The 23303-nt window shown below is 40.3% G+C and overlaps 1 long non-coding RNA gene across 1 annotated transcript; it reads right to left on the reverse strand.

Moving 5' to 3' along the window:
- Positions 1 to 4695: 4695 nt before the first annotated feature.
- LOC108642559 lies at positions 4696 to 22521 on the reverse strand. Its single transcript, XR_001922648.2, has 5 exons — positions 22359 to 22521; positions 16625 to 16670; positions 11286 to 11370; positions 10225 to 10378; positions 4696 to 5024 (listed from the first exon to the last, which is right to left on the reverse strand). It is a non-coding gene; the product is annotated as an uncharacterized LOC108642559 (long non-coding RNA).
- Between the last annotated feature and the right edge of the window lie 782 nt (positions 22522 to 23303).

A 23303-nucleotide genomic window follows, 5' to 3' on the forward strand; every position in this document is an offset into this window, starting at 1 on the left:
CTGCACTGAATTTATAGTGCAGGGAGAGCGCGGGGCCCGGGCGCTGCGGGGCCGTGTGCGGGGTCCAACAACGTGTGCGGCACCCGGCATCCCCCACCCTCACCCCTTGGCCGGGAAAAATTAATGGAAATGTCAGAGATCCGCTGTCCTGGCATACACCAAGCAGGCCCCGAGCCCCGAGAGGGCGACGGCCGCCCCGCTCCTGTCCCGCACCCCGGAGGTGGTCCCGGGCACTTGTCCCCTCCCGGGCGGCCCTGGGCGAGCAGGAGCCGCTTCCCCGCCGTGTGCGGGGGCAGCGCGGGGCAGGAGCCGCAGCGCTTTGCTCCCCGGCTGGTCACCGGGGTTTGCACCGCCCGGGTCAGGTGAAACGTGGAAACTAAGAAAATCTGACACCACCATTGATTCCCTCTCTTTGTTCTCCTCTGTACACAATGGAGAGGAAGAAATGCGACTTTAAAATTGCAATTAGCCAAGCTTTAGAGCAGGTTTCTGTCATTGGGTGTTTATTCCTATCAAATCTCATTTCTTCTCTGAAAAAGCACCTCTAATTGTAAAACAAAACAGACGATGTAAAATACCTAATATCCTTCTGTAATAAGAGTTGCTTAAATTATGACTGGATGTGCCTAAACAGTCATCTCATAGTTTCCCCACTGATTTTGGTCAGGTCCTGAAAGAATGGCAATTTTTTCTAATGTTTTAAAAGTATTAACTTCCTTTCAAAATTCTTTAACCTTTAATGTTTTGTAACTTGATGAAAAGGTCACTTTGTTCGGAGTGGATGCATCTGCTCCATAATTGTTCTAATATCAGGCAGAGCTCCATCCTAACACCACATTCTTTTATGAGAATTTTTTTTCTTAATATACCATTGTTAAGGTTACCATGAGTAATTGTTTTAAAGGCAAAGAGCTCCAGACTAAAGGATGCTCACACTTTATTTAATTTCACCAGCTTCAGATGTTTAGAGCTGTATTCAGCAGATGACATCAGCTGAGCTCTGAGCAAAATAACCTGAAACATTTCACCTCTTCCCACTTGTGGGGGCCTGAGATAGAACAGGATCAGAATAAATAGCTGGTTTTATAGACTGAGCTGCATAACAAAATAGCACAAAATACTGATTAATACTACTTTGGACAGGCAGCAAGTTTGATCCAAGTATCTCAAAGTACTTTACAAAGGGCTGTATTTTGGAAAGCTGAGACACAGATGGGTTAAGACCTAAGAGCAAAGCAATGCTGGAGATCTTGAGACCTCTGAACATCAGTGTCTCAAGAATCAGCCTCAAAAAGTGATTTGGTGGCAGAAACACTACTAATCTAATTATATTTTAGACTCCTTGCTGTGAAGGCAACAGAAGCTTTTCAACACGTGTAAATCAATATTTATCATTAGGAATGATAATATTTTGAATCTGCAGATTTAGCCAGTTTTGCTATAGAGAACCTATGTTTTTTCCTGTCTAAAAGATTAGAAGATGAATACATTAATTGCCACTCAAGGGCTGAGAATGTCCACCCAAGGGGCAGCTTGTGGCCCCAGATTTGTGGGCAAACATCACTTATTTGCAGCACTGTACCTGCTTTGCAAGAGCAGCAATGATACCTGACTGCATATTGGAGATTAGAGCAAGAACCTTAAATTGATGCAATTAATCCCTCTAAAATACAACAGGATTTTCTAATTCTTACACAATTCAAACATCCAGAGAATATGTTTAATTAAACTTGGCTATACTTTTTTTTTAAGATTTTCTAAAAAACCAAAGAAATGAGCTAATTATATTGCTTAGTATTCTAATATGCACTTTTTTTTTCCTAATAACACACTTTTCTAGCCAGGCCAGTCCCTTGAGGACCAGTTCCTCATTTACAAGGAGATCCCCAATGGGAGTTAAAAAGAGGCTATTTTATAAAAAGAAAATATATTCTGAAAGAGGAGCCATACAAAGATAACCCTGCATCACATATATCAGTATGGAGGCTGGAATACGTATTCCAATGATGCAAATCTTTCCTTGCAATAATTTGCTCGTTAGTGTTAATGAAAGCCCAGATACTGATGTCTATGTATTTGTTCTTCTATTTTTCATCACACTAATGCTTTTAACTAAAATTATTTTTTTTAATTTGCTTTATTTAATGAATTTAAAGGTCAATCCTCTTCCTTTCCATATGCAAATCCTATTAATAGGATAGTAGATGTTTGATATTAATGGGAGTTAATAGAGGAGATACACCCTTCACACAAGAAACCCCACAAGAGAACAAAATAACATCAAGATAATTTCAGCAAATTTGTTGCTTCTCCCTCCCCTTTGAGGAACCAAATATCAAGACAACAGTACCTTGGAAACAGGAGTGGCAGCCAGAGGAGGGATGAGATGTGAAAGGGCACACAGGGCCTCTCCAGCTTCCAAAGGCAGAGCCCCAGGACAGGACACAGTCCCACAGCACCTGGAACCTACTGCCACCTCCTCCTCCTCACCAGTCTCTCACACCTGCAGGAGCCAGGCAGGACACAAGATACCATCACCAAAAGACCCTTCCCCACCCTACTAAAGAGGGAACAGGCAACTTCTGCTCCATTCAAAGGCCAACAGCCTCCACCTGGGAGACCACAGCTGCTACTCAGAGAAAAACAGGAGCTGCTGGGCTCGATGAGGGAGTAAGTGAAGTTACTGCCTCTCTGTGTTCCTGTCAGTTTTGGAGTTTAAACGTTTTGTCACTGTCTTTTTATGTATATTTGCTGTAGCAGGACTCACAGAGGTCTTGATAATATTTTTTTTTTTTTAATTACAGCTGTTGGTGTTAAAATAACAGCACTGATGTGCCTATGGAGGTGGCATTGGGGAAAGAGGAATAAACTCATTCCTTTCATCTGCTGTCCCTGTGGGAAAATGCTCCCTGTGCTCACAAGTGAAAAACAATCCTGTCTATCCTAACTTCTGCAGTAAAACTATCTGTGCTGTTTTTCAAGCAGATGAATCCAGACACAAACCAGCAAAGCATCATTAGTCCAGAGCAGCTTTTTCCTTGGTAAGAAATAAGAAATACCTGGTGCAGCCCCTGGCCAGGCCAGCCCAAGCACTGCTCCTGCAGATCCTCCCCTGCTTCTTTGGGGCAGGCTGAAACAATGTGATTGAAAGGTGTGGAAAAAGGGATGAGTCATGGACCACAGAGAGGTGTTAATTTACTGCTTATCAAAGGGCTCTAACTTGCTCCCTCTGAACACCTGGGAAGCTTGCAAGGAAACCCATTGTCAATACAGCCTCCCTCCCAGTTGTCACTCCTCAGTTGAAAAAGTTTTCCAATACCCTTTCTCAATCTGCACTGAGTGACATTAGTGTACTACACTCCCAAACAGTGTATTCACAACAGCCTTTCACAATATCCCCTCCCAAAGCTCTTAAGACCTCACATTTTTAGGGAAAACAATTTTTGTTTCCTTAAATTGAATTTATTTTTCCCACCGTTTATACCAAAGGGATTTTTTTTTTTTGCTTAATTCCTGAACCCAGAAGCTGGTTTTATCCTTTGAAAAAGGTTGTGTCTAAAACCTACAAACAGTCCCTGGGAGCTGTGGACAGAGCCCTGCAATGCTCTTGGTCTGTCCAACCTCTGAGCTTCAGAGAGACAGAGCAATAACAAGGACCACAATCCTGTGCCTCTAAACCACACAGAGCTGCTGCTTTGATGGGTGGATACATTGAACAAATCCTTTTCATTGCTCTTGGCTCTTGGGATGTTGGAAAGCCCCTCTTGAAACAGTGACTGTGGGCAGTGACAGCCCTCGTGACACACACAGCCTCCACCTCTCAGACAGTGTTTCTGGCTCTGTGCAGACTAAAGCAGATAATATCGTATCATACCGGGGCTTACATTGAGGTCACCTTTGCTTTCACAGCCTTGATGTGGCCACAGATTTGGCAAGGGAAGGGCTGGAAGGTGGGAAGCACGCTGGGATAAAAGGCATCCCGTTTCTGAGGAAGCAGGGCCTTGTTCACGGGCCTGCGGTTTGGATTTTAGCTGAGACACACTCAGAACTCCCCTTGGCTTGGGCAAATAGGACAGCAAAGAACTGGGTCTGGTGTTTGGGGTGCATAACAAAATAAGACTTACACTGATTATATTTTGGGGATGTGAGTGCTGATCACTACAAACAGTCTGTTTCCAGCCAAACAGCAAAACTCTGTAATTGCCCAGTTAACTCTTCCAGGCTGGAAGTTTGCATTTTCACAAAATGTTGGGTATAAATTACTTCCACAAACAGGAGCCTGGACTCAACAGAACAACACAGTTGTCTGTTACAGCAAATCTGGCATTCCCAGATTCAAATCTGCTACAGGCGTTCTGGATTTTAATTAATATATTGTTTCATATGTATGAGTATTTCATGGGGTTTTTTGTTTCCACACACTGCATTTTTAGCTTAAACAAAGTGTATTTATTCTCTGTATTGTTCTCAAAGCAATTGAATAAATATCACCGAGTCTACAGATCTGGTCTCCTTTCCAGTGAACAACACAGCAGTCATGCTTCACAGGAAAGGGATAACATCCTCCAGTGCAGCTGATAAGAGCAACAATTTACAAAGCAAGAGATCCGTTATGCAGTGAAAGCTTTATTACCATGACTCGATGTTACATCTACAACACATAAGGGTTAATCATTGCAGCAGTTTGCAGCTGGTTTGTGCTCTCAGGGGAGTCATAGCAATAGACTTCTGTGTGTAAGACAAGGTCAGCCCTGCTCTCCTGGGGTCAGCGGGCCACGTGATAACACAACTCCGAAACTTCGGCTCCGGGCAGACACAGGTGCCAAACCCATTTTGTGGTCTGTTGTAGAGCGCTTCTTGTGGTTTTTATTCTTCTCAATAAAAACACATCCATTGCTCTGTGGTACATAATTGGAGGGTGAGTTCTCAGAGCTACCCATCAGTGAGAGTTTTCCGTGGCAGCAGTGGGTTCAGGAGTTTGCCGAGTACATGTAACATTTCACGGGAGACTTATTCTTAGTGGACTGAGAAAACAGAGCAGTCAATGCTCTGTTTAAGGGCCAAATCCTGCATAATTTGTTCAGTCTCTTGGTATAAAATGCTCACATGCGTAAAGTGAGCAGAAATCGGACTGTAACATTTTATTAATATTTATCTTCTACTGTTACAAGACACAACAATAATCAAATAAGAAAAACTTTAATCCTCAAATGCAGCTTTAATCTTCAAATTGGTTAGCTTATCAGAGGGGTAACATTTATTTTCAAAGACAGGCTGCTCAGAATGATCAGCTGAAATAGAAACCTATAAGTGAAAGGATGTAAGTTTATTGGGCAGTGTTGTCTATATTTATAGTTTCTGCTCAACCCATATTTCTGGTTTTATATGCATGTGTCAGAAATTAATATATGGTAAACTTCACCAACAGTTTTAAGAGATCCTAAAATATAATAAAATCAATAAATGATGTTCTGGCATAAATGTTTCTGTAGCTGAGGGTGGTCAGGTTCAAAGGGCAACATCTGACCATTTCTCTTTCCCACCCTGCTGCGGAGTAAGACCCTCCCCTCAACTTCAAATCACTGGGGAGAGGGTAATTTAAGCTATACTTGATGTACCCTATACATCACTGTCTTCAGGACCAGGTTTAAAATTAAACTCTGATGTACAAAGTTAAACAAAAATGAGATAAAAATTGGCAGGGGTTGAAGAGGGTCAAAGTAGTCAAAACACAAGGTAGACTATTGCTTCTTTTGATTTATGTTATTCTGTGCACTAAAAAAAATAAAATTATAGCTCTTGTGGAGACTTTTTTCATTGAGAATAACGCATTCCTAATTTGTTTTCTATAGACTTATAGGCATTTGCTCTGGGAGTTGGAAGCATTTATTTATTTTTTTATTTATTTATTATTTATTTATTTTGGTGGGGGCAGAGTATCCCAAACTGTCAGCAGAATATTCAAATTATCATTAGATGCAACCTTTGTCACTCAACGGCAAGTGAAGCAGAAGAGTATTTCACCTTCCATTAGTGGTTATCTTACAATGCATACATCTATAACCTTGTATGCCTGTAGAGTTTTGCTTTCAGGCAAGTCTTTTAAACACAAACAATGTGGCACAGTTACATTTGGTAGCAGAAAGAAAGAGTTCAGTGAATGTTTCCTTTTGCATGTTTTACATGCACATAATGCAGTTACCCTCCAGAAATTCAGTACAGGAAAGATGCCAAACAGCAGATTCTTTTGAAACCAATTCAAGAAAATCCTTGCAGGAAGTAAATTTTTTATGATGCAGTCAACTTTTCCACATATTGCCATTTACATGGTTAGTGTGTGGACTGCAGGCAAAATAATTTGGAATTGTAATCTTTATTTTCTATAATATGATAATGAAATCAACTACTATCCACTAGAATCAAATGAATTTCTCTCTGCTACTCCAGTGGGAGGAATAAAAGGGTTCTACTGGCTAAACTGCCAGGCTAATGGGAAAATGAAGAAAAACCAGGTCCTTGGATGGCTAGCAAATAAAAAATGCTTATTTTAAATAATGGCGGACACATACAGATCTTGAAATCTTTTAAAAACTGATTAAGCAAGCTTTTTCCAAAGGTTTTTAATTGTCATACTTGAAAGTCCTATTGACTTCATATGGATTACAGCTGGCTGAAGTGTGGCCATGTTGTTAGGCTGTACAAGGGCACGAGACAGCAAAGGCCTCTCAGCTCTGAAAATGTCTGAACTTGATTAAAAATCTAATAGGAAAAAAACTTACGCTGTCCAGGCAATGATAAAAAAGCTCTTCTAGCACTGTTTCATTAATATTGACAATGATGATCCTTTGTTGTTATTAATGTAGTGAGGACCTGTTTGCCACCTACTATTCAGATTTTAGTCTTTCCCCAGAAGTCTGAGCGATGCGTTGTGTAAAATGCACTTTGTACGTGTGATGGTACAGGATTGACCTGCATATATGCCTTTGGTATACCTAATCTGGCAAGCATTGATGTCCTGATTAATAAATGCAATTTTTCACAAACACTTGGTTGAAAAGCATAAATGCAGTAATACACAAATAGCAGGTTGTTTTACAGATACAGTCAGGAAAGGTAAAGATCGAATGTTAGAATGAGTCTACTGTTTGGGATGTACTATGCCAAACCCTCTGAACTGAACACCTGGGCAATATTTTTTTGTATTAAGACTTTTTTTAATATCTTATTTTTGTTTAAAACTCTTGTGGTGTCACATAGAAGATGTGTTCTGCAACTATAGCAGATCACATGTAACAAAGAGCAGAGAAAAGAGCTATTTGGTTAGGAAATTATAATCCAAAAATTTTCCTATGTCCATTACACTTTGGGAATTGGAGGAAACTATGAATTAAGGAGATGACCACAAAAGTTACAAGGAATTGCTGCAGCATTCGCAAAATATGTAAATGCTATGAGAACTGTAGGATCTTAAAATGAAGGTTCAGCAAGAATACAGGAGCCACTCTGAGGCTGGTAACTGCTCAGAAATCAGGTGCAGAACAAAAAGATATGAGAAATCCAAAAAGCAAGAGATTCTCAGCTGTTAGAAATACCTGTAACCCCTTAAAATAACATGTTTAGCATGAGTGATATCTCTTCCTCATTTATCCATGCAGCAATTAGGAGCTGTTCTTTAGGAGAGGTGCATGGCACAGAAAATGAACTGATTGATTCCTCCTTGCACCGCGTAGTTGATTAGGGGTAACTGATCTGTTTATAGATGTTACACTGAGCGCCTTACTGCTCACAATCATCCAGGACTTGGATATTGAGGGTGTCTAAGAGTGCCTGCTCAAGAAGGGCCTAATTCAGAACTCATCAGACTCAGATTTCCAGAGTGCACAGGGTTCTGGATGAGGCCTTTTCCACCCCCCTGTCTGGAGGGGAGATCTCCATTCCAGTGCAGCTGTGAGATGCAGTTTTCCACACTGCCCATTTTTAGTGCACTGTATTCTAGAACTGACATGTACAAATTCTCTTTACTGTTTATTAATGACATTGCAGTCCTTGTCTTTACTTGGGAAAGAAATTGTACCTGAAATTTCCTCTGAGTGTGTTCAGATTTTACAGTACTTTGCTCAGGCACTTGCAAAGGTATCGTGCTCTAAGCAAAGATAAAGAACTGAGTCTATTATTTAATAACCCCCTTCTGACTAATTAGCATTCACTCAATGAATGAAGGCTTTGCAGAGGTCCAGTCAAAGGCCTAAGTACCATTTAAGTCCAGCTTATTCCTCAAGGCACCTCTGAACTGAATTGGGCCCCATTTTATTAAATTACAATAGAAAGACTGCCATGTCAAGTATACTGATGCTGAAAGACCCAACCTCCCAGGACCTCACACAGATAAGTAATCATCACTTATGCTAATAGCACATTTGACTTCTGTGGGATGACACATGAGGATGGACTACTTACTTGACTAAGATTAGTAAGAACAGGCATGTTACACAGAACAAATGACTTCTAAATATCCAGCTGCAGCAAAGTGCTGACTCCCATCACTGAGTGTTGGGAGGGTGAATGAAGGGCAGGATATGATCTCTGGAAACCTTGCTGAATACTATTATTGAATTGGTGACAGTTTTGCAGATTTCTAACTCATAATAAACCTCAGCTCAGTGACACACTTCTTTCCAGTTTCCCGGCTCTGCTTTCCTTTTTTTTTTTTTTTTTTTGGAAAATAATCCAACAATCCATTTAAATGATTTTCTTTTTCACTCTTTCAATGTTTGCAAATTAATTTTGTGGGTTTGAAAGGTATTTAAGTAACAGCCACAAAGCCACAAGCTCTCCTGTTACCTGCAGAGCAGACTACTTGGTAGTATTTCTACACTGCCCTGCCAAGGTTCCTCCCCTCTGCTCTGCTGGGATCAGTGCAGTCTCTATGCTCATTTAGTCTTTGGCTTCTCCCTTCAAAGCTGACAATAATGGCATCATACAGGGTATACCATTCCAGTGATTTTGTCTCATAAAATGCCTAACTCTTAGGCCTCTGTTTAATACAATTTTGTTCCACACAGGTCACAGAAACAGATTTTGGCCCTTATGGTCTATTAAGCCTCTGAATCAGCACTCCAGGGAGGGAAAAATCTTTATGTCTAACCTGACTTAGTTTCACTTCATTGTTCTTGAATTTGTCAAGGTCCAATTTTTGCTTCTTATTTTGTTTCTAATTTAAAAAGTATTTTGTTGCTCTCTCTGTTTTTTCCATCCTGACCAGACTTTTAAAAATTATTCTTTTTTATTTTTTAATCACTGGCCTGAAAAGCTTTTTCTGAAAGTAATGTACTAGTGACCACCAATGACTGGCTTCTAGGGATTTTATGAATCCAAGGTCAATTTATTCCTAAGAGCGGAAAAAACATAAATGATGAAAAATATTTCTGGTACATGCATAATAACTGGTATAAATATTGCATCTAACACCAAAATCCCAAACACTACAATCTGTTTACCAAGGGACCCTTAAATCCAGTTTTGTTTCAGCTATAATGTAGGGTCTGTATAAATGCCACAAAGTCGAAGAACATAAGTATTACATCATTAGTAGCATTCTTAATTGAGTATTTTCCTGTTTCTTGGGGGCTTCTAACTCAGCTGTAATGATTGTTCCATGTGTGTGCACCTGGGTGTTTTGCCAATCACATAAGTGAAACAAAAATGCCCTAATTTCTACAACTTTGCTTTCATTGCACTGTAAAGCACTAAAAGGAGAAACAGTTTCCTGAAGAACTCCTCCATAGCAGGCTCTTGAACAAGATGACTGTTTCTAATAAGCAACAGCTGTCGTTGTGGTTTTACTAGTCAAATGATTCATGTCTTTTCCTCAGAAATGATAAGTGGAACAAATGTTTACTTAGATATGTAACAGAGGAACAATTGAAAAATAGTAGACTGTCAAATAGAAATATTTTCCTGTTATCTGATCCTTGACAATTAGTCTGAACTGGTTTTTAGTCGAAAGGCAGTGTTATAGTGGTGCAGTTAGAACGGTGAAGAGTTTAGCTCACAGAGTTCTGCAAACCAAATTCAGCAGGCTGGTGTGTGAACGTCTGCAGCAACCCAGCGGATCTGAGGGGGCACAAGCACCTCTGTACAAACTCCTACATCTCCCCCCCTCCCATTCCTGGCAGACTCCCCTCCTAAATTTAGTCATCTCTGAAAGGGAGACAGTGAACTTACCATTTCCTCTCATTTCTGCTGTCTTCAGGGAATACCAAAGTGCTGCTCTGCTGCTTGGTCTTTAGTGAATATCCTCTGTTGGCTGCTGCCTCCCTGGGATCTTACAGGGCCTTCTGGGAGCAGTGAAGTGTTCTAACACAGGAGATTCCAGGCTCTGTCCAAGGACAAAAGGATCACGTTACCCTTTGGATGCTGGGAAGGAGAACCCAACAGACTCTTGATGTATCTCTGCTGAGCCTGGAAGCTGCTACAGTCAGAGAGATTTGACACCCCTGTGGCATTGCAGGGCTTGAGGTACATTTTTGTTAAGTGCTAGAGGAAGCAGTGGCAAACTTGTACAAGCTTAAGACAGCATCAAAAAAACGGTGTTGTCTGCCTTTCAAGGGGTTCTGGGAGACACATGAGGATGGAGAAGGCCAAGAGAGCCTTGGGATGCTCAGTGTGCAAATGAAACTAGTGTGCATCTCTGACTTATTTGGACTTGAATAGATGCTTGCCAGTATAATAGGGTTTAAATCCACCTTTATTTTGCATAGTTTCTGGACTTTGTTGCTTTTTCAGAACTCTCTCTTCAGTATCACTCTTCAGTAACACTGCGTTGTACAGAGAGATTGTCAGAGCCTTGGTTTCCCATCTGTAAAAAGAGGTAATATTTCCTTTCTCTCAGCCTTATTCAGCTTACAAGGCTCCTGGGACTAGAATTCTTTTATTGCATGTTTCTGTATTGTCTCGTACAACAAGACCCTGATCTCAGTTGAAGTCTGTAAGTATCTCAGAAATATAAATAGATAATAATAAAAAGATGATTTTGACACAAAATGGAATTTTATATTCTGGAGAGTGAAATAAAATATGTACTAAAGTCTACTAAAGTGTAACCATGAGATCAAATGATAAAATTCTTCTGGCAACAAAGAGTTGACACAAATTTGTGAGATTAAACTGAACCAACTCAACGGAGGCTTGTACTGGTGGTTTATTCATATAAAGTATATGAAAAAAGTAAGTGAGATGATCAAATTACCCTCACAGCATGGATTTTGACATGAATGTAGACTAACCGAGTCACCGGAGGACTGAGCAGGTGCATGGTTCTAATTATACCCTCAGTCTTGTGAGGAAGGAGCAAACTTCCCAGTTGCTTCCCTGGTGGAGATAAGGTGTTATCAGCCATCAGCAAATGAGAGGGGAGAACAAGGACAAGGCACCTGATGGGAGAAAGAGGAGGAAAGGAGGGGGCGAGGAGAGCATATTCATAATGCTACTCATCCTTTAGAAATGTGTACACACATCAACTCTGAGCCTTTGGATGACACTTCTCGTACTCATTTCTTGTGTCTCTGAGTAACCCTTCCTTATGGGGAGGCACACAAAATTCCTTTTTAACATTTTCTCTTTTGTGGGCTGTAGTGAGATATCTGGCTAAATATAATGATTTATTTGTTTATCAATTAATCAACAACAGGCACACTAGGAGTTACAATCCAAACAGTCCCCCACACAGGTTTTTATCACCATATACTATATCCCTAGGGAAATACACATCTTTTTTCCAGGAGTATAAATGGACATTTCTATAAATTGCAACTACTTGGGTGCATGTAATATGCAATATTATTCATCTTTGTATTCCAGGTGAATCCAGACTAGACTACCAGCCTCTGGGGAAGCCTGCTTCATATAATTATCAGTATTCAAAGAATGATTGTAGATGTTGTAGCTTAACAGCAGGTGAATGGTCCTTATCTGAATATTAAATAAAGTGCAACTGGATTTCTAGGTTATCTCTGGCTAAATGTTTGCAAAGTCATTAGTGAAAGCACGCAGGTATAATCCCTACCACTCTTCTTCTTAAAAAGGATTTCCACTTTTGTTTTTAATTCCTTTACAGGATGAACTGTTCATCTCCCCTTCCTATACACACAATCTTGTCCCTTGATTGGACTACCAGAAACATCAAGGAAGCTGCCTTGTAAGTAGTACCTACACTTTTTATTTTTTTCAATCCTAAACAACAAAAGAAACCTAGAGAAGAGCGACAAAGAGAAAGATTTATTATTTCCTCTAAGGACTATCAGAGCTCTGAGTGTTGGGAAAGGCTCTGTGGTAAACTGCTCCTTTGTCCTCCCAAGTTCTGGGAACTTTAGCTCTATATTCAGTTTCCTTATTGCATGACCTAAGAGAAGCTCTATGTATTTATTCAGTAAAAACCTTTTATTATTGTTTTAAAATGGAGGATTTAATATACTTGAACACTGGCTTAGTAGCTTGAATGTGGATGTTACATGGAATGTAGTAGATAGTAGCTATGAGAGAATTAATAGAACAAAGAAAAGGAACAACCTCCTCCCGCTGAGCAGAAGGGACAGACGGGACCTAGCAGAGGAAAATTACTAGAGATTAAGGAAGAAGAATTACCATGGGACTATATAACATAAGATTTTCGAGGCACAACTCGTGTTTAAGACCCTAGATGTGAAGAACACAGTAGTCCTACATTTTGAAGAGGAATTTTCAAGGCAGACCTACTCTACAAAGCAGCTAGGCCAGGACATCACCTGCTTCCTTTGCACCCACCTCAGCCTGGGCCATCAGTGGCAATGCATGTTATCACAACAACTGCAGATATTTGATTTCGTTTGAATATAAAAATAATAGAACATTAAATTAAACATTATTTAGCTGAATATTAGAATGCAAACACAACCCCTCCCAAATGGGGCCATCACTACAGTAAGCTATACACTATTTATTTGTACATGGATTCCCATTGGTTCTGAGCTGTAACATAGCCTGAGTTTTCAGCATGGCATAGCTGACCATCTTTAGTTTTCAAGCATTATACCTCTCATTGCTGCTGCTTCAGGCTTCTGCAGAGTCAGGCAGATGTTACTACACCCATACAAGGCTTTCTGCTCATTTTTTTATATGTATTAAAAACCTCTCCAACCCAACCAACAATGCCTTCACTAAAAAAAAAAGTAAAAAGGCTCACCAAAAACTCTTCTACACAGTTTAGAACCCAAATTTTCATTTTTGTTTAAGTGTGAGTCACCTGCAGGCACTGGAATTAGTTCTGATTTAACCTTAAACATTTTCTAATGACACTTTTTAGCAATACCTGATCTCATGTCATTTGCATTCATTACTATTTTTATATTCTCTTGAAGCACTTAAACACCTCCTGATTAAAAAGTAAGCCCTTTAAGAGGCCATTTGCACCTAGAAGCCAATGGCCAAATCCAAATCCACTCAAAGCTGGTGGAAATTTTGACACTTATTTCAATGGTGAAATCATAATTTGGTCGAAGTGTACAGTAAAGCAGAAGATGATTTGCTTAGGGAGTGATGAGGGTTGGCTTTGTCCCTGTCATCAACCACATGCTGGCTGATTTAAGAATGAAACTTGGACCTACTCACAGAGGCAATCAATCATTAGCCTGGATGCCCTTGTTTCAGCTAGGCTAAGCAGTGGGACAAACATGGGAATATAATGGGAGAGCAAAATAACAGTGAGTTTTGGATACATATTTCCGTATCATATCCTCAAAAATCTTAAAAGCAGTCAGTTTATCCAGCATATGGCTCCTCTGTAGCTGACTGACTGAGGCTGTGGTTCCTGACTGACATCGTGGTCTTTGTTCATAACTTTCACCACTTTCAGAGCCAATATTTGCATGCAGGAGGGCTGAGCAGAATAGCCAGAATAGATGCTGGCTGTAATCTGAGGGTGACATACATGCTTTCCATCACTGGTACGGACTCTTGACCACTGCCCCAGCAGGTACTGCCAAGTCTCCTAAGCAGATCTGTGATTTGGCAGAGTTTTTAAATATGTACAGACTAAAACTCCCCCAGCAATGCAGACCTAGTCTCAAGCACTCTGGTAAATACTGTAGTACATATTTTACAACTGTACAATATCTACATTAGGAATGTAGTTGTTTCTAAGTCTATGGTAGATACTTGTCTGTCAGATTCTGATGGGAGCAGATTGTGAAGACAGAACCTGTGCTTGGTTCTGGTCCAGCAGTGAGGAGCAGTAACAACACCTCGTCAGCTCCCCTTGAGCAGAGGGTCCCATGGGCACAGAGCTGGTGCTCTGCCACCCTTGCCCTGCCTCTCTGCGTGGCCAGGAACTGCAGTGAGGGTGCACTGACCCCATTCTGGGTTTAAACCCATCAGCCACCCCCATGGAGCCACACTCCATCCCTACAAACTGTAACAACTTCCATAACACAAGGGGGTGAGCCCTGACCCAGAGCCCTGGTCACTGGTGCTCCCTGGACCACTACTGAGTACATGCCCAAGATGTTCACAGCCCTCAGCCTTTCAACACAGTCAGGAGGAGGCCCACAGCAGGTAAATTACTGTTGGCCATAGAAACATTCCTATATAGGAGAGGCTGTGAGTTACACAAATATCTACTCTATAAATCTGGTATGTGGCTTTGAAGGAAAACAAAAAAGCCACTTAAAAATTTGTTCCAAATTTGGCCACAGTATAGTTTTGTTAGTTCAAAGAAATGAAGCTAACTTTATTGTTATTTGTGTTTGGATCAAAGAAAACTATGAAAATAAACATTAGACAGAATGATAATCAACACTGGAAAAGAAATGTTTACTAAAGATTTTCTTCTGTGTTCTCTTACCAGCATTAATAATATTTTCTTTTTCTAAAGTTTTCTTGCTTCCTTCAAAGAGATTGATTTCAGTAGAAAGAACAAACATATGCAAATAAACTGAATGATGTTATACCCCCTGCCCCTATCCCCCCAAACTGCATCAGATAATTCCATATTGTTAGTCTGCATTACATTTTTATCAGTTTTTTGTCTTAATCAGATATGAAGCTCTTGCAGTACATCTCTCGAACTGGGCTGTGACCCTGATGTGACTCTACAGCACAGAAGCAGCCTTAACCCTGCTGTAATCTAATAGTTCAAATTTAACGGATTTGTTTTTTCAGTGGAAATAATGGCTTCCTGTCACAAAACAGAGACACAGATTACATGTCTGATAAATGGCTTTGGCATGATTTTTTCATGTAACACACAATTAACAGTGTTCTTCATAAGATTCATGGTTTAAGGATTTGGTGAAAGCATGGATAAGTTCATTACTATGCCTTTTCTTAAAAAAAAACCAAACATCCTGCATGTCTGCTAGGGCTTTAAAAACAAATATTTGCCTGGAAAGAGCTCACCTATGCTTTCAAGTGTTAATTTAGCCTCAAAACATTATACTGAAATTATTACCATTGAGTGCTGATGTATTTTTTTCATGAGGCATATTATTATAATTGATAACCCAAAATGGAAATAGGATAATTCTGATTTTATAAGCTACCACCCATACAGACACTGAAAATTTCCACATTATAGCCATAATTGTTTTTTGTCATGCCATAATCCCCTAAACATTATCAACTAATTAATAGCTGAACAATACATAAGGAGATATACAATTCTTCTACGGACAGAGTTACATATTTTGAAGGAGTTTATTATCTGTAGTTTGGTTTCGAAATCACAGTTCAGATTATGCTTCTGCTGCCTCCACTGGTTACCTTCAGCCCACCCAGCCACCAGCCTTACACTGGGAGTTGCTAACTCAGAGCATTTACAATGAGGTAATCATCACCTTGTAGCTGAGTGGTGCGAATGCTGGTCAGATGGCCTGTATTTTATTAACAGAAATAGGGTCACAAGTCAAATACATGCTTGGGGTCAGTGAGCAAACACAAAAGAAGATTAGAGGAACAAAAAAATGTGACTGGAGGGGTAAAATCCCACTGGGGGTTAATCGAGCAGAAATGTATCAAAGAATGTAAACTACCCTTTCTTTTGTTATTCATCGTATGGGATGTAGTTCCTGTGTCCTGCTGATTCCAGTTGGATAGGGCATCATCTCCCGAGTGCTATCCTTTAATGAGCTCCTTGGGCAGAGCCTTACAGAGGGCCTTCCAGTAATACTCCTACTTAGGCTATTACTACTGCTACTACTATTAAACAACAACAAGAAGAAGAATTAAAACCACTTAGCATAAACATTTAGATCAAAGACTTGCTTCACTGGGCAATGACTGCTTATAAAAATAGGAGAAAAATAGCATTCAGTGTCACTTCTCTGGGATTCTCTTCTGCCTTCAAGATGAAAAGACTGGACCAAGAATTAACTTCACCAATATACTGATTTAGCTCCCACTTGCAGAGCAAATTAATTAATAAAAATATTTCTGAAGAAATGGTATTGTATTGCTATAGTTCTAGTTTTTCTAAGACTGTCTTTTCATATGACAGATGAACATGAAAGGAGTCTGCAGCCCTGATCTGCACAGTAAGTACTGGACTTGGTAGGGCCCAAATGGCAGCAGTCAAGAAAAATCATAGGGTACTTACCAAGCAGCAGCTGATTTTCTCTTCTGATACATGTTCATCGCTCTTCCTGTGACAAGAAGCAGAAATTCTGCCTTATTTGAACTACACACATTTGTCTAATTCCTAAAATCCCAGCAGTAGAAAGATTCCCTTTTCATCAATTTCCATTTATTATGCTTGTAGCTACATATTGTAATATGAATTCTTTTATCCATGTATACTGCACATCTATAGATTTTATGTTTTCACACATCACATGAAAAGCATATTTCAAAACTATTGCATTATCGTGTGCCAGAAGAATATTGCTGTGGGAATGCAGACACATTATCCAAAGTACAGTATAAAACAAGGAAGTCAGAGTCAGGAAGGAAGGAATTCTGAGTTCTATGACTACGTGCCACTGACTTACCATGCAATGTTCACAAAGTCTCTTAATCTTATTTTGGCATACTTTATATATAAAATGAGGAATATGTCCTTCTGCAAGGCTGAAATAAATGTTAACTGGTCCAATCATGCCCTTTGAGAGCAAAATTGGGATTTCTGTCATCAACTCCAAGATGAGCCAAATCAGGCTCAGAGATGGTAAATCTTTATGTTCCAAAGATTAAGACTACATAGATGAAAATTTCATGGCCTGATACAGAGTATGGCAGACTACTGAAGGCTAATGTGAAATAAAATACTGTAAATGTAAGTATTCCTTGAACTGAAATCAAGGGCTTCCATCATTTCCTATCTAGCTATCTCTAAATGTTTTCCCATACAATATATTTTCATGCGTTACATACTTCCTTCCAGAATATATGTTTTTGATCCCACATCTTCAAGCAAAGTATATTTCTAACTTATATATCACCCCTTACGTTTAAAACTAATTACGTGCTTAAGTGTTTTGCTGCATTGAACCTTCGTGGGGCCACAAGCAGGATTTCCCTCCTCCTTGGGTGGAGGGTGTTATGGCAGTGTGTGCACACTGTGCCTGACCTCAGATCAGCTGCCAGGCTGTGGACACCCACATAAGGATTTTCTTCACAGAACTGATCTTAAAAATGGAAATGTCTGTCTCCTCCAGCTACACTGGCAGACACTGTTTACCCAAAGATCCAGATACACAAGACCTTGTTATCAACTGCAGCTTTTATACAACTTACAAGTAAGTTAGTGGGTTGGAAATCACACATGTTAGAAATATTTTCTGAAGGATATGATCATATTTGCTGCCCTTAAAAGTGTTTAATGTTGCATGTTCATTACATAGATTAGTGTTACTTAATTTATAAGGTTTTAAAAAATGCAAATTAGCACAGAGTGGATTTATAAATGCTTGGAAAATAATAGTATATATCTATTACACACAAAAAATAAAACCTCATGTAGCTACATTGACATGCAATTAATAGATTTGGAAAAAGCCATGAGCAAAGTCTTTCCAAGGTTTACATTTCAGTCATTCTAGTCCTTTCTATGGAATACAGTCCACTAAAACACAACATACTGAAGTCTTTCTGCTAACTCGGTGTGGAAGCACTACTGAGAAGAGTTAGCTTTTTAATAATGTGGTCAAAATATTTTAGGAAAAATCACTTCATGCTCTACAATTAATTACCTTTACATCAGTATTATGTGGAGGAGACATACTATACACTTTGGACAGCAGTGCTAAGATGTACTGAGGTTTGCATAATGCCAAAATGCTGTATTACTACTTAAGGGCTTGTGAATAAGAATTTTACTACAGTCACAACATATACATTGGGCTCTTCTAGTACACTGATCGCTCAAATAAAAAGAAAAGAATGTTTTTGATCTGCAAAGAAGATGAGCAAAAAGTAAGTCTGCTCATCTTAACTCTGCATTAGGAGAAAAAATGAACTTTGATCTATCATATTGCAGAGCTGCTTGTATTTCAGTGGCAATTTATCAATTTTTAATAGTCAAGGCTCCCAAGTAGCAAAAGCTTCTTAGACTTCCTAATCTAATAGTCATTATTTAAAATTTTTATTCTGTATGACTTGCTGTTCAGAAGCAAGAAAGCAACATAATTTCTTAAGAATTCTTTCTTTTATAAGAATCGATGAAATGGAGTCCAACACTACTAATTTTGTTCCTCCTCATGCTGGTGTAAAAACAATGCAGAATCCCACCTCAATATATCTTAACATTTCTTACCTAATCTAACAGCACAGTGTATCAGCAACAGGACTGACTTAAGGTCAGGATACAGCAGCATCACCATCCCTTAAGGGAATTCCTTCTCCTTTAGGGATTGCAGCCCATCCATGCCATCACCCTGTCAGTGCTGGGCTGGGGGCTCAGCTCTGCCTCCCGTGCCCCTCCAGCCCCAGCTCGGGTGTCTCCCACCCTGCAGGGAGCAATTAGGAAGCTCTCGCTGTGCCCCAGCCACCACGGCTGCTGCAATTTGTAGGGGATATAACAGGTCTCTCTGCTTCCTCCCCCAACACCAGAAGGGTGAGAGAATCTCTCCCAAGCATCCAGCTCCACTGTGAGTCCCAGTTTTTCTGTGTAAGGTGAGCCCTGTATTCCTGAGACAATGGAGTCGTGAGGATATTAAGCACCCTGTGGGCCTACCAGAGGAGTGATTCTAAAATAAGCTCAAGACTGTCTAATATTAAAAAGTTGACCTTGGCAAGCCCAAAGCACAAGGAGGAGCATTTAAGACTGCAGATCTAAACTTGCATGTTGTTATTGCTAAACATTAAACCCTAAGGTCAGAATTCAGAATTCAGCCACTCCGACTCAAAAACACATCAATGTGTTTGCTAAATGGAAACCCCTCTCGCATCGCATCTTATCATAATGACACAAAACACAGAAAATTACAAATCAGTTTTAAGGCAAAATACATGACAGCAAAATATGAGTACACAAAAACTACATTAAATATCAGTCTTCATTTGTCCCTACCACTTCAGCTTACCTCTCAGTTCAAAACTACTCTCTGCAGCGCACAGCTTGAGATAGTCTAAGATCCATTTTAGAGTGGACTGAAATATAAATGACAGTTCGCGCTACACATGAACATAGACAACTGTATAAAATATTTAAATAAAGACAGAAAAGAACAGAGGAAACCAACAGAGCCTTTGGCAGACCCAGCCTTTGGGAATTTAGCAGCTTGAGATTCATTGCAAATTTCATCTTTAATGTTATTTTTAGTTCAATATTTTGTAGCACTCAGAAGTAAATCTTTGTGTGCTGTCTCTCCTCCTGCTTGTGCTGCTTCCTTTTCTGATCTTTTCTTTTAAAGAAACCCAATATATTTTCAATACAATTGATTTGTGACATGTTTTGTGATATTTGTTAAAGTTATCCTGTTTCTTCATACAATTCAATGAAAGCCATTGCACTGTTTTTCTTTTTAAGTGCTGAATATTGCTCATCATAACTGAATATAAACGAGACCCCCCAACAGTCTTTGTTCCACCACACCTTGTGTTGCATTAAACTCTCTGACATTAAATTTGATTCTTGGGTTAGGGTCAAACTCTTTTTTAAACCTCTCACCACTGCTCCAAATACTGCCACACACAGTGCATTTCTGGAGCAGTTTTGATTTTATCCTGGAATCTGTTCTTTGTCTCTCTCTGAAGCAATCTGACTGGAATGATACACAATAACACAGAACTGGAAGATGCTGCAGAGAGGATGCTGGATAACTACCAGCTGTAGGAAGATGGAAACACTGCCTCACGTCGTCTCTCTTTCCTGCTCCTGCCTGCACAGGGTGAAATATGGGAGACTGGGGAAAAGCACAGATCCTTCCACACTGCTTCCTGCATACTGGATGGCTCTCCAGCTCCCTCAGGCTCACCTCTCCTGTTGCTGTGCCAGACAAATCCACACAGTTACTGGCTCCTTCTCTACCTGGCCAGGGACCACAGAGGCCAAGGAACCAAGGGTGGAGGTGTACAGGCAAATCACGGCAGGCCAAAGCAGGGTGCACAGCACAGCCCTGTCAGCCACCCCACAGAGAGCACCCCACACAGGCTCTCACCCAGCACCAAGCACAACACAGCCTGGGTGCGGGTGGAAAAGAAACAATCACATTTACATCAGGTACCAGGGAGCTGGCATGTGAAAATGGAAATCACCAAAGCTTCTGAGAAGCTCTGAGTTCACACCCTAGTCCACCCCACTGTACACTGCTGTCTGTCCATGCTCAGGTGACTTGTTCAAAGTCTAGCCCTAGCTTTTGAATTGACTTTCCAGGCCTTTCCCCTTCTTGCTGTTGCAGAGAACTCAGTGAACATACTCTCCCATTGCTACACTTATGACTTAATAGTTGTGCCACAGATCATGGCATTACAAATGGATTATTTCATATATTGTGAAAATGATAAGAGCACTGTGATGTGACATAAGACGTGAACCATATAGGACATACAAGTTTAAGGCTACTTATCTGTGCAGTATGAACACTATAAAGCTATTTTTGCTTTAACTAATTCTAACTTCATCAGACTGCAGTTGGAGTTGGGAATTTTTCCTTTTTTCATGGCAAGATTCACAAGAAGAAGAGCTTGCCAGATCATAAGGCTTTAAAATTGCAAGAGAGATTTTCTATTTCAAAAACCTAATTTCTAACATATAGAGCCATTATTCAACAGTTGCCACAAATGCAAGGACTAGGAGCCCCAATTAAATGACCAGGCATCAGTCTTAAAACAAACAAAAGAAGTATTTTATCCTCACAGCGCATAATGAAATTACAGAACTCATGGCCACAGGATGGTGTGGAGGTCAAAAGTGTAAATGGACCATAAAAGGGATTACATGAAATCATGCAAACGAAATCCATCACCAGCTACTAAACATGATGATCAAGATCCAGCCTCCAAATCAAAATGCCTCTGACGCTGATCCTCAGAGGGCAGGAGCACACAGGGGAAGAAGGATTGCTCTATATGAGTGATATATCAGAGTTCATACAGTTTTTCCCTAGACATTTGCTCCTCTCACTCTCAGAGGGAAAGCACTGGTCTACATGGACATTTTGTCTGACTCAGGATGGCAGCTTCTGCATGAGTTCTAAAGTCTTCAAAAATCCTAACTCATTTCATTTGATACTGTATGTTTGAGAAATGCTTCCACTTAAAATTCAAGATAATTAGGAAAAAAAGCCTGTAAAGAGTCAAACAGAGGGCAAAAATAAACCAAGGTACCCAGAAAAGATGGAGTTCAGAACATTTTCCATGAAAGTCATATTTTGCCATATACCTGTGCTTCAGGATCTCATTTTGCACTACAAAAAATATATCCATCTGATGGTTGCAAAGAAGGAAGTTAACAATACAGAAACCTATTCGGTGTCCACCTTCCAAGGTCTGCTGGGAGGCTGAAGCACATCTGACAGTCGGGAACCATCTCGTAAATCTGAAATGTGTCCCCTTGGCCCCTGCAGCACTGAAATCACTGCTCACCATTGCTTTCACTGCATTGAATCATTTGGGCCTCTCCCTTTCTATGTGAGTCAGGTTTTGAAAGCTGAGCTTCCTCTAGCCTGTAGGATTCATAAACACCTGCCCCATTAACCCAGTTTCACTATTTGTCTAATGACAACCACAAGTAATGACCTGACTCAAGTCATGTCAATATTCTGCCAAAAACTACCATTTTGCCCTCTTAGCCACCTCCTCCCACCCACCCATAGGTTATGGAACTGTGGGATGGTTGCCAAAGAAATGCAATAAAAAGTAGGAAATGACATATACAAATAAAATTCACTTACCTAAAAGCCCTGTATGTCGAATCTCTTTGTGCTGCCTCCTCCCCCACCATCTATTCCTTTACTTCCAGCACTTGTTTCTCCTTTCTCTGAATTTCCTCTTTCTTTGCTGCCTTTTTCCTTCACATGTTCTACTTTCTGTTCTTTCTTTTTGCCTCCTCTTTTTATGCCCTAGGTTTTTTCTTTGGCTGAAAATGAATAAATGAATGCTTTCACAATTTTCCCTTGCTTCAGAGACAGTAAAGCATTATGGTGTCACTTTACCATTTTTGCTCCCTCTTCTCAGTTTTTCTGCCACTACTTCTGTTGTTGTTTTCCACTTTTTCTCTGGCCTTCCTCCCTAGCAATCACTCCCTCCTTGCAAGTACTCCTTCCTCAGTGACTTCATATGCTCCTTGTCTCTGTGGAGCTCCTGTTATCTTCCAGTGCAGTTTGAAACAGTCCAAATTTCCAGGTGGATTTGTTGGGCTTCTGAAGTTTTGATGGTGGGTAAAAGTCATCCTAAATAAGTAAGCCAATACCGAGGAAAGTTTCTGGGTGCACAGATGTGGCTTTAGGGGGAAGCAGGGATGTGAAGTGGAGTGGAGCTGAGCCCTATTCCAGTTGTTGGGGGAAATATCCCCCTGATAAACTCTAAGCCACTTATTTCACTCTTATTTCCTTAGCCTTCCAAATATTCTAAGTCATTGCCTTCTGAGTGCACTTACAGCATGCATCCCTAAAATCTGGACTCTTTAACCTCGTGGATGCCCCTCCTGCCAAGAGTACACAATATTAGGAACAGCACTCTGGTTTACCTTGTAGTTGGTCACATTTTCCTGATGCTTAAAACCCCTCTGAAGCCTGCCCACGGATCCCAGCAGGTAAGTTTGCTGCTCTAATTTGGGCTGCACTTGCTGAGCTGTGGCCCCTTGCAGCTTTGCAGGGTTGTGTCTAAACATACAGTCA

The sequence above is a fragment of the Manacus vitellinus genome, unplaced genomic scaffold (genome assembly GCF_001715985.3).
Source record: "Manacus vitellinus isolate BGI_N305 unplaced genomic scaffold, ASM171598v3 scaffold_10_pilon, whole genome shotgun sequence".
NCBI lineage: Eukaryota > Metazoa > Chordata > Aves > Passeriformes > Pipridae > Manacus > Manacus vitellinus.